Source organism: Thrips palmi, unplaced genomic scaffold (assembly GCF_012932325.1).
Source record: "Thrips palmi isolate BJ-2018 unplaced genomic scaffold, TpBJ-2018v1 HiC_scaffold_18, whole genome shotgun sequence".
Classification (NCBI taxonomy): Eukaryota; Metazoa; Arthropoda; class Insecta; order Thysanoptera; family Thripidae; genus Thrips; species Thrips palmi.
The window spans coordinates 19,227,226-19,236,449 of record NW_023144627.1 but is presented as its reverse complement, the minus strand read 5'-3'; positions in this window follow the sequence as shown (position 1 = coordinate 19,236,449).

The following is a 9,224-nucleotide window of genomic DNA, read 5'->3' as shown; positions in this document are numbered from 1 at the left end:
CGGGGGGTCTCTAGGGGGCGTCGACGCCTCGGTCAACGCGTCAACCCGTTCGGCCGAGACACTGTGAGACTGAGATGACGGCCTAGGGCACCGCCAACGCCAACCCCACCCCAGCATTGCAGCTGCAGGTGTAGTAGGCAGAAGGCGCACCCCACCCACTTTTGTGCACACACACACACATATCCCGATTCCCAAAGCCTTTCTGAGGGGTGATTCCGAGAGCGTGTGACCCCTCGTTGTCAGTGCTGCCAGGGGCAGGGGTGGCAGTGTGTGTGTGCGTCGAACGGGGGGCGGGGCCCTGGCGGGGTCGGCGGGTCGGTGGGGTCGTCGGGGTGCGAGCACAGTGCGAGCGGCATGATTTGCGAGGGGCTGCTCGGGTCAGCAATGGCTGAGTTTGCGGCGGACTCGGCCACACTCGGCCGCCCGCTCGAAGGTGCTCGCCCATAATGTAAGCCACACAGGTGAAATGTGGGGAAGGATCCCCAAGGACCCCGTGACCGTCATCGCCTCTCTCTCTCCCTTCGCCGGCCGAGCCGCCCTGGGCGTGCGAGAGAGACGCCAGGCACTTCTGAACGCACACCCGGCCAAACGAAGGCGGTACAAGTACCGGTTTTCGTTTTGGGTTCCCGTGGCGACTGCCGGGCCGTAGAGGGCAGAGACGCGGGCTCCAACCCTGCCGAGGTAAAGGTATCGCGGTTCGTTTGGCGAATTGTCTTTCTGCCCGCAGCCGTGGGGGGCTTGGGGGGCGTCATCGCGAGAGGCTGCCTTTCTACACTCACAAAACAACCTTTTCAACATCCACAACGGAATTTTCCTGGACGGGACGATGCACTCTCAGAGAGATGCAGTCTCAGAGAGAGGCGTGAAACGTCGCACTCAAAAGAAATTCCGCGATGCCTATAGTCAGTTGGCACTACTTGTCTGCGAAACAAAAGAGGTGGGAGTGATTTCCTCGATGGGACACAATGCGCGAAAAGTGTCACCTCTCAAATGGCATTCGCAAGGCAATTCTCCACGCTGTCCAGACGAGTGCTCTGGATTGGTTTATATGCTGTTTGCACCTTGTTCTGCAAAGCTGCGAATCGTTTTGTCTCCACTTGACGCCGATTGGCACCGATTGGCTCTCGATGGACGGAATGATGGTGATTGTGGAGCCGTTGGCCTGCTCTCTCTCTCTCTCTCTCTCTCTCTCTCTCTCTCTCTCTCTCTCTCTCTCTCTCTCTCTCTCTGACTCATTAGACGCGCGCATGCAGATGCAGCATGCAGCCATCGACTTTCATTTCCTTTGTGGCGTTTCGCTTGTGGAAATTTTTTCACAGGGTAAGTATTTCAAAGTGAGGTTAGTAGTGCACAATTAGAGTGTATCAGGCAAAAATGTGCATACGAGTATGCGTGCGTGTGAGTCGGCATTCCGATACTTATTAGCATAATCGTTCTGATTGGCCTAGAGGACTGGAACGCTCCCTGACACTTGACGCCAACGGTGACGGATGCTGGATGCTGTCCTCCAGATTCGTCGCTCCGTCTCTCTCGCACTCATGGGGCGTCCCGTAGAGGTGGGAGAGAGACAGAGCGACGACTACGGATCGCTCAGGTCGCTCACCTCATCGGTCCATTTCCATTTCTCTCCGGAATTACCCCGGAGGTCCTCGTCCCGAAGGCCCCGAAGGCCCCGAAGCCAGGTGCACACAAAACCCACAAAACGCACGGAAAGACACAATGCAGCCAATCAGCCTCGAGGATTTACCGCTGGACGGACAGACACGTTGTACTTTCTAGAAAGTCCTTTCCGTCCCCGGCAGTGTACCGCATGGCATGGCGCCCGGTACGGGCTCAGCTCGTATGCGCGCACGCGCATACACTCGCAGCGGGTGTTTTCAGCCATTCCGCCTTCGAATGGCAACCTCATTTGCAAAGTTGGCACACTTACCGATTTACGTGCAGCCACCTTTGGTGCCTTTGCGGCCAGGCCAGGCGCTTTGTGTCTGTGTGGCAGTGCCGGGCAGTGCTGCCAGATAAGTAAGGTGAAACCTCCCCGATAGAGTCGAACGGGTTGCCAACCTTAGCCTGCATTCTTGGCAAACTCTGGGATTTGCCCACTTGTTGGCAACCCTTACCGCACTGGTGCATCGTGCGGATTTTCGCCTGTTAGTGTGGCTACACTGCTCTGCGCGACCCAAGCAGGACGTTTACCCGGATTGTCAAACGCCCCAATTAATTACACCCGAGTACTCGCTCCTTTTATTTGTTTCTTGATTCGCGCGTTCGCGCGCTGACTGGCACTGTCGGCCATTTGCATACCGCAGCAGCTGAGGGGCTGGATGGGCTCCACGACACAATTCGCCATTCCGCTTTCCGGTCCGAAGGACTCCGCGGACACCTCGGACCCCTCACAGCAGGCCTGTTCCTATAAATCGCACCACTTTTTATTTTGTATTTCCCGGGCGGCAGGGGCAGAGGTCACACAGCTCGGTCACATTTTTAATCCGGAGGTGAGGTTAGGCGGTCGTCTCCGAGTGGGGATGACCGCAAGCTCTGCAAGCCGGTGCGCGAAGTGGCGCGAAGTGGCGCGAAGTGGCGCGAAGTGGCGTGAAGTGGCGCGAAGCGAGGAAGGCGGGGATTCGCACGTGGAGTGCGACGCGTCGTTTCGTTGTTTCGTCGTTTCTCGAGCACCCTGTGGGCCCTGCCCGTCTTGCCCGCCTTGCTGGCTAGTTTCGAACGTCGCTGTCTCCGTCGCACCGCGTGCGGGCCGACCCACGAGTGCGAGAGAGACAGCGGCGAGGGAGAAGGGCTCCGGGATCGTCGCCCTCTCTCTCTACCTGGCCGGGTCCTGCACACCGGCGGTACCGGCGGACCGCGACAAGCGGGCCATCTCGGTGGAAGGAACTTTTGAGGCTTTTGAGGGAGCGTCGGCAGACAATCGCTTTTACGATTCTTAGAAGCAAACGGTGCCGCAGGCCATGCAGGCCATGCAGGCCGGCCACAAATCCATCTAGTCACCGAGGCACCGACTGGACGCGTCCAAGACACTCCGAGACTCGACGCCACCCCCGCGCGGCGCCCGCACCAGCCCGCACGCACGCAGCCCCAGCCAGGACCACTCCACGTGGTTCGTCGCCCTCGCCGTGCGCTGCTGCGCTGCTGCGCGGTGGGCGCGGTGGCTCGCCATGGCTCCACAGGTGCTTCCCGCGCTTTTCGGCACAGGGTGGCCAGGGCGGCCAACCGCGCGCGGGAAACGACCTGGAATTCCGATCCGGCCGAAATTGATGTTCGCCGTTTGTTGTTATTGTTGTTGTTGTTTGTTTCAAGGAGGGACTTTTCTTAATTGCGAATGGCCTGCGGGGTGGGGCGGCCGAAAATAGCCGGCCGAGAGTCGAGAACGGCGGAGCGGCCGAGCGGCTCCCCCCGCGTCAAAATGGCGAAAGGCCGAAATGGATTCTGCCCCAGAGCGATGCAAGATTTATGATAAACGCACAGGTGCAAACGCATACAAAGTCAGCCTGAATGGAGGGTCCGCCCCTCTGGGAAATGGAAACCGTCTCCGTAGGGACACGCAGACAGACACCGGGGCCGGCGGTGTCAACTCGACGTCAAACTCCCGGCCGTCAACTTTTTTTTCACTCCCGATTTTGCTTTTTCTTTTGTATTCAACTTTGATATTTATTTGTGAAAGCTGGTCTGATGAGGCGGCGAGGAGGTCGATCGAGGGCGGTCGGGGGGAGTCGAACCGCCGAACCCGCGCCGCGTGCAGCACACATCGCGTATCACGCCAAGTCCGCCGTAACGCCCCACAAAAAATGACCGTTCAGCCGCAAAACGCGGCCAGATTAGTCACTCGGTCATTGCGTCACTGCGCAAGGCGGGCAAGGCGGGCAAGGCGGGGGGCTCTAGGCGCCTCTAGACCGCTGGAGCGAACGTCGAGCGAACGTGGAGGGGCTGGAGTGTGAGGCAAGCCGGCACGCCGCGCGCCCGGACTAGTCGGCGTTTCAAAACGATGCTCTGACGGCCGGGACACGCAGCAGCAGGCTCCAGGACGGCCCCTCGCCAGCCCCATGCCGGTGGGGCCGTGGAGCCGGAGACTCCCGACCCGACAGGCCGTTCGCCCGGACAGGCCGCCCGGGCCTCTTGGCCGCTCGGTCCCCGCCGCCCGGGGAAGGGGAGGGGGAGGGGGAGCCGGCCTGGCGCGAACTGGAGGCTGGGCGCTGCTGCGCCGCTCCGCGCTTGGCCAGGGCAGGGCTTGTTTCGACAGACAGATTTTATTTATTGTATCCGGGCAGTGCGGGGCTGCGGCGGGGCGGTGGCGCGGCGGGGCGCGGCGGCGGTACTCGGTACCCGCCATGCTGCCCATGCTGCCCTCGCACGAGTCGCACGCGCCCAGCTTCATTACCGTAGAGAAAATGGCGAGCCAGCAAACGATTTGACTGGCGTAGGCAGCCGATGGCAACGCCAGGAGCTCCGCCGGTCCTGGCTTAGGGACGGCCCCGAGTAGCCGGCCAGGCCCTGGACCCGACCCTTTCAAATAAATTGAAAGCGGGTACAAGAAGTAGACCCTGTACCGATAATACAGTAAAGCGCGCCACCGTACGCGGCCATTTCAAACGACCTGCAGGTCGCACCAGTGTTGCCACACAAATAGGCGAAAATGCCCGCGGTGCACCAGTGTCGAAGGGGTTCCCAACCTCAGCCTGCCCGCTGGGCAATGTCTAGGCTTTGCTAATCGAGGGGTTGCGCAGAAGGTAGGCCGAGGTTGGCAACCCTTTCGGCACTGGTGAGTGCTGGGGATTTTCGCCTACTTTTGTGGCAGCACTGAACCGACCTGTAGGACGCACTGACCCTCGCGCCGCGAGCGCCGCGAATGGAGATTCCGACCTTTCCCTTCCCGTCTGCTTTTCGGTTCCTCTTGTCACGCTCAGCTTGTCTGCTGTCTCGCCGGCTAGAGTCACCTCTCCGAGTTACTGCCTCCAGCTACTGCCTGCGAGGCTGCGTGGTGCACGACCCAGCGTCTCGACGGTGTCGCGGCGCGGCGCGTCGCGTCGCAGTTGACGTCACCACGTTTCCTCGTGTGCACACTTTTCAAACTTTGGCGCGCGCGGGAACGGCTGCCAACGTTCCGGAACGGTTCGGCGGTTCGATCATCATGGCGCGGACTATTACTTTCGAAATCACAGGGCTGGGGCCGCCGCTCCGCCGCGCCGTCGAGGCGGCTGTTATTTTTAGTCACCGATTTGCACCGCACTCTCCATTCACTCGCATTCACTCGCCGGCACGACGTGCCAACCTACCGCCGTTTTTCACGGTGTACCATGTGGCAGTGCGCAGTGGGCCAGGAGGCGGCCGGAACTCTAGAAGCGTTTTGAGCCCCAGAGTCGCTAAATGGGACTCGAACCGATCGTGTGACCCCACCAATGGATTGCTCGTTCGGAGAGCAATTCATTGGTGGAGTCACACGTTCGAATCTAGTCCCATTTAGCGACGCTGTAGCTCAAAACACGTCTTGAGTTTCGGCCGCCTCCGCAGGCCTTCTGGCCCACTGTGCGGTGTCTCCCTGCTGATTGCTTTTCGCAGAGTAGGCGGTCTGTACAGTGGCACGGCGGCCACGCTCGGCCGCACGGCCAGCGCGGGGGTAACGGTGTGTTTTAGTGCGGCTCAAAGAGGATTCCGCAGAGCGCGCTAAGTCTTTTGGAAAATAAAGGAGGGCTTTCACGAAAACGCGCGGGGGAAAAGCCGAGGCCCCTTCCGGGAGCTGAGCTTCGTCGCCGCGTCGAGGTCTAGACCTCCCACGCGAGCAAGCCAAAGCCAGCACGCCTGCAGGGTAAGCCGGGGCATCCTTATCGGCGCCAAGATGGCCACCACGCCGTAGCCACGCTGGCCAATCCGCGGCGCGCGGTGCGAGCGTGACGCGCCCAGCCAAAGCCAGCACGCCTGCAGGGTAAGCCGGGGCATCCTTATCGGCGCCAAGATGGCCACCACGCCGTAGCCACGCTGGCCAATCCGCGGCGCGCGTTGCGAGCGTGACAGAGCGTGGCGGGCCGTGCCGCACCGCACGCGCAGCACGCGCAGCCGAGCGTGACGCGCCCAGCCAATGGCAGCGCGCCTGGCCCGGCCTGGCCTCGGCCCGGCCCCCCGATTGGAGGGCCCCACATTTTCACGACCGATTTTGATGGCCTGCTGGTGAGCCGGCAGCCATTTTGGCGCGAAAACGGGCTCCACACGCACAGTGGGCCAGAAGACCGGTGGAGGCGGCCAAAATCCCGGACGCGTTTTGAGCTCCAGAGTCGCTAAATGGGACTCGAACCGTGACCCCATCAATGGATTGCTCTCCGAGCGCGGAGTCCATTGGTGGGGTCACACTGTGACACGCCGCGAAAAGGGTTGCCAACCCCAGAGGCAACTTCTCGAGAGCAGGCACTCACCCAAGGCTGACGTCGAGGAAGCACTTGTAGAGGACACTGCCGCGGAGAACGAACGGCTTGCAGTGTGCTTGCAGTGTCGAACACGCGTCGACGGCCACCTCGCGAGGAGCGCGGAGCGTTCGAGCGCCCCGTCCGCCGCGCCGCCGCGCTCCGGCCGTGACCAGGCACTTCTGGACGACCAGCCGCTTCCTCGTCGCACATGCACTGCTTGCAGTTTCTGCATGCCCAGTGTGCCACGCTGTGCCTCGCTGTGCCACGCACAGCAATGCGCTGACGGACGGGCTGCTCCGTGGGGAGCTACACTGTCAGTGGCGTGAGCGCGAGTTTATTCGAAATCAAAATTAAATCATTGGAAAATCCTCGGCCGCCGAAGTCTCCCCCCGAAAATAGGGCTCGGAGCCGCGCGGGCCGTTGTACCGAGTATAGTGCCTCGGCTGCTTTAATTACCAGCTTTCTATGTACTCGGCCGTAATAAGAGGCTTCGATAAAGCGTTCGTCATGGCGCTCCGATGGACGGACAGACGGACAGAGGGAAAGACAGACGGACAGACAGACAGACAGACCGACTTGGCGCTGCTGAGATGATGACCTCACTGGGACTTCCCTGTGTCTCCGCGCCGCGCAGCGAACGCAGGTGTGCCTGCTGCGCCACTGGAAAAATTAAAAATAGGCATTTTCGTTTTTCCTGCACGCACGCACACCAACGCGGCCCCGCGAGCTGCAGACTGATTCCGAGGACCGAGTCTGTCTGTCTCTCTCGCACTCATGGGGCGTCGGTGCGAGAGAGAGAGAGAGAGAGAGAGAGAGAGAGAGAGAGAGAGAGAGAGAGAGAGAGAGAGAGAGAGAGAGAGAGCAGTGCCGTCCGTGCGTTGGCGATTCGACGCCCGATTAACAAACACGATCGTGTCCCGTTGCCAAAATGGCAGCCAAAATGGCTTCCAACGGTACCGCTGGTACCCACTCGGGACGCACGCGTCAATCTGATACACGTATCGAGCGGGCGAGGGCGAGCACTGCCGGGGCAGTCGGGGCACTGCACTGGAAGGCAAAAGCGTGAGGCGAACGGGAACGGTTTTGTGGCAGTGTATCTGGAGGCATCCCAAGGACCCGGCAGTGCCCGGCCAGTATCCGGCCTCGCTAGTGCCTCCCTGATGACTGGCGAGAAAGCTCTTGTCACCAGTAAGAGCAGTGTGGTGCGTCGTGCGAGCTGCGTGGCTGCATCGGCCACGTCGTCTTCGCGTTCCGTGGCGTTCCAAGGCGTTCCGAGGCGTCGGAGGAGGACGGAACTGGTTTAGCATCCCGGAGAATGCGGCGTGGACGTCGAGGACGCTCTACTCGTCCGGGCAGGGCGTCCGATACTACAAGGGCTTAACGCGGCATGCTGAGTGATTCCCTCTCGTCGCTCTGCCCCTCTCGCACCACGCGGCCCATGAGTGCGACAGGGACAGAGCGGCGAGAACGACGAAAACGAGCTCTGCCCGGCCTGGAGAATCCGAATCTCGCCACCGAATTCCGATCCGAAACAGCAGGCACTTTGGAGCCGCTGCTCGAGTAGTGTCTTGGGAGCGATGTGTGGACCGGCAGACGGCCGACATGGAGTCCATGTCATGGACGGCGCGCCACGGCCGCCACGGCGTGGACTGGCGTGGACGGACCGGGACGGACGCCCTTTGGGTGACCTTGGGGTGCCGGCGACTTGGAGTCGGGCCAACGTGGACCCAACATGCTGCCATGCCAGCGTGCCGGTGCCGGGCCGCCAATGGCGTGGCAGCGCAGCAGCAAGCCGCGATGCCCATTGGCCACAGTTGCAGCGGCGGCGCAAACCTAACCTCTGGATAAGTTGCCATGAAGCCACCTAACCTAACCTAACCCTTTCCACACCTATCGCGCGAATTTTTTTCGGCAACGGCTGCTGCCCAGCGCTGTCTTCCTGACAGCGCAACGATTGAGTCGATTGAGTGGGCTCGGGTGTCTGGCGACTGTGCCAGACGCTGCCAAGCTCAGACTGCGGGGGCGAACACGCTCACGGTCAACGGACTCTCCTCCGGAGGCATGCCGGAGGCCCCTGGGGCAGGAAGAAAGTGAAGCAAGCGAAGCGACGCCGCGAAGGAATGCTTCCAGCGCTTCCCGCGCTTATCCCGCGCGCCGCAGAGAGAAAAGTGAGGTTATGGCTGTCCGCTCGTCTCGTCCCGTCTCGTCCACCACGCATCGCCGCGGCATTTCCGGCGGGCGTGGCGCGGCCGGACCGCGCCGGCCGTACCGATTTCCCATTTCTCAAAGCGCCGGCGCCGATTCGTGGAACTTGGAGGCTTTGACGGCCTATCGGAAATTGACTGGGGCTCGCGTCGCGTCCCTTCACCTCGGTTTCCAGGACTTGGTCTGCGAACTCGAGGGGCTTCCCCATGGGGCCAGCGCCCTTAGGCCGTCACGAGGTACTCGCGTCTTTACGCGATTTTGGCGCCTTTTTTGGCGGATTCTGGCGCCCTTTTTTCGTGGAGTGCTGGCGTCTTTTTTGGCCGAGTTCTGGCGCTTTTTTTGGCGGGATTTTTGCGCCTTTTTGGCGGATTTTTGGCGGGCGCCCAGTGAGCGCTGCAAAGCTCCTGGCCTCCTCCTGGGGTTGATCAAGATACGATGCCAACCCCTGCGCGGGACTGAACTCACCGGCTCGCAGCTCAGAGCTGCCAACCCTGGGCGTTACTCCTGTCGAGCGATTCGGGAGAGCGCTACGTCGTTCTGTCTCTCTCGCGCCCTTATGGGGAGCGCCATGAGTGCGACAGAGAGACGAAACGACTCTTCTGAATCGCTAGGCTG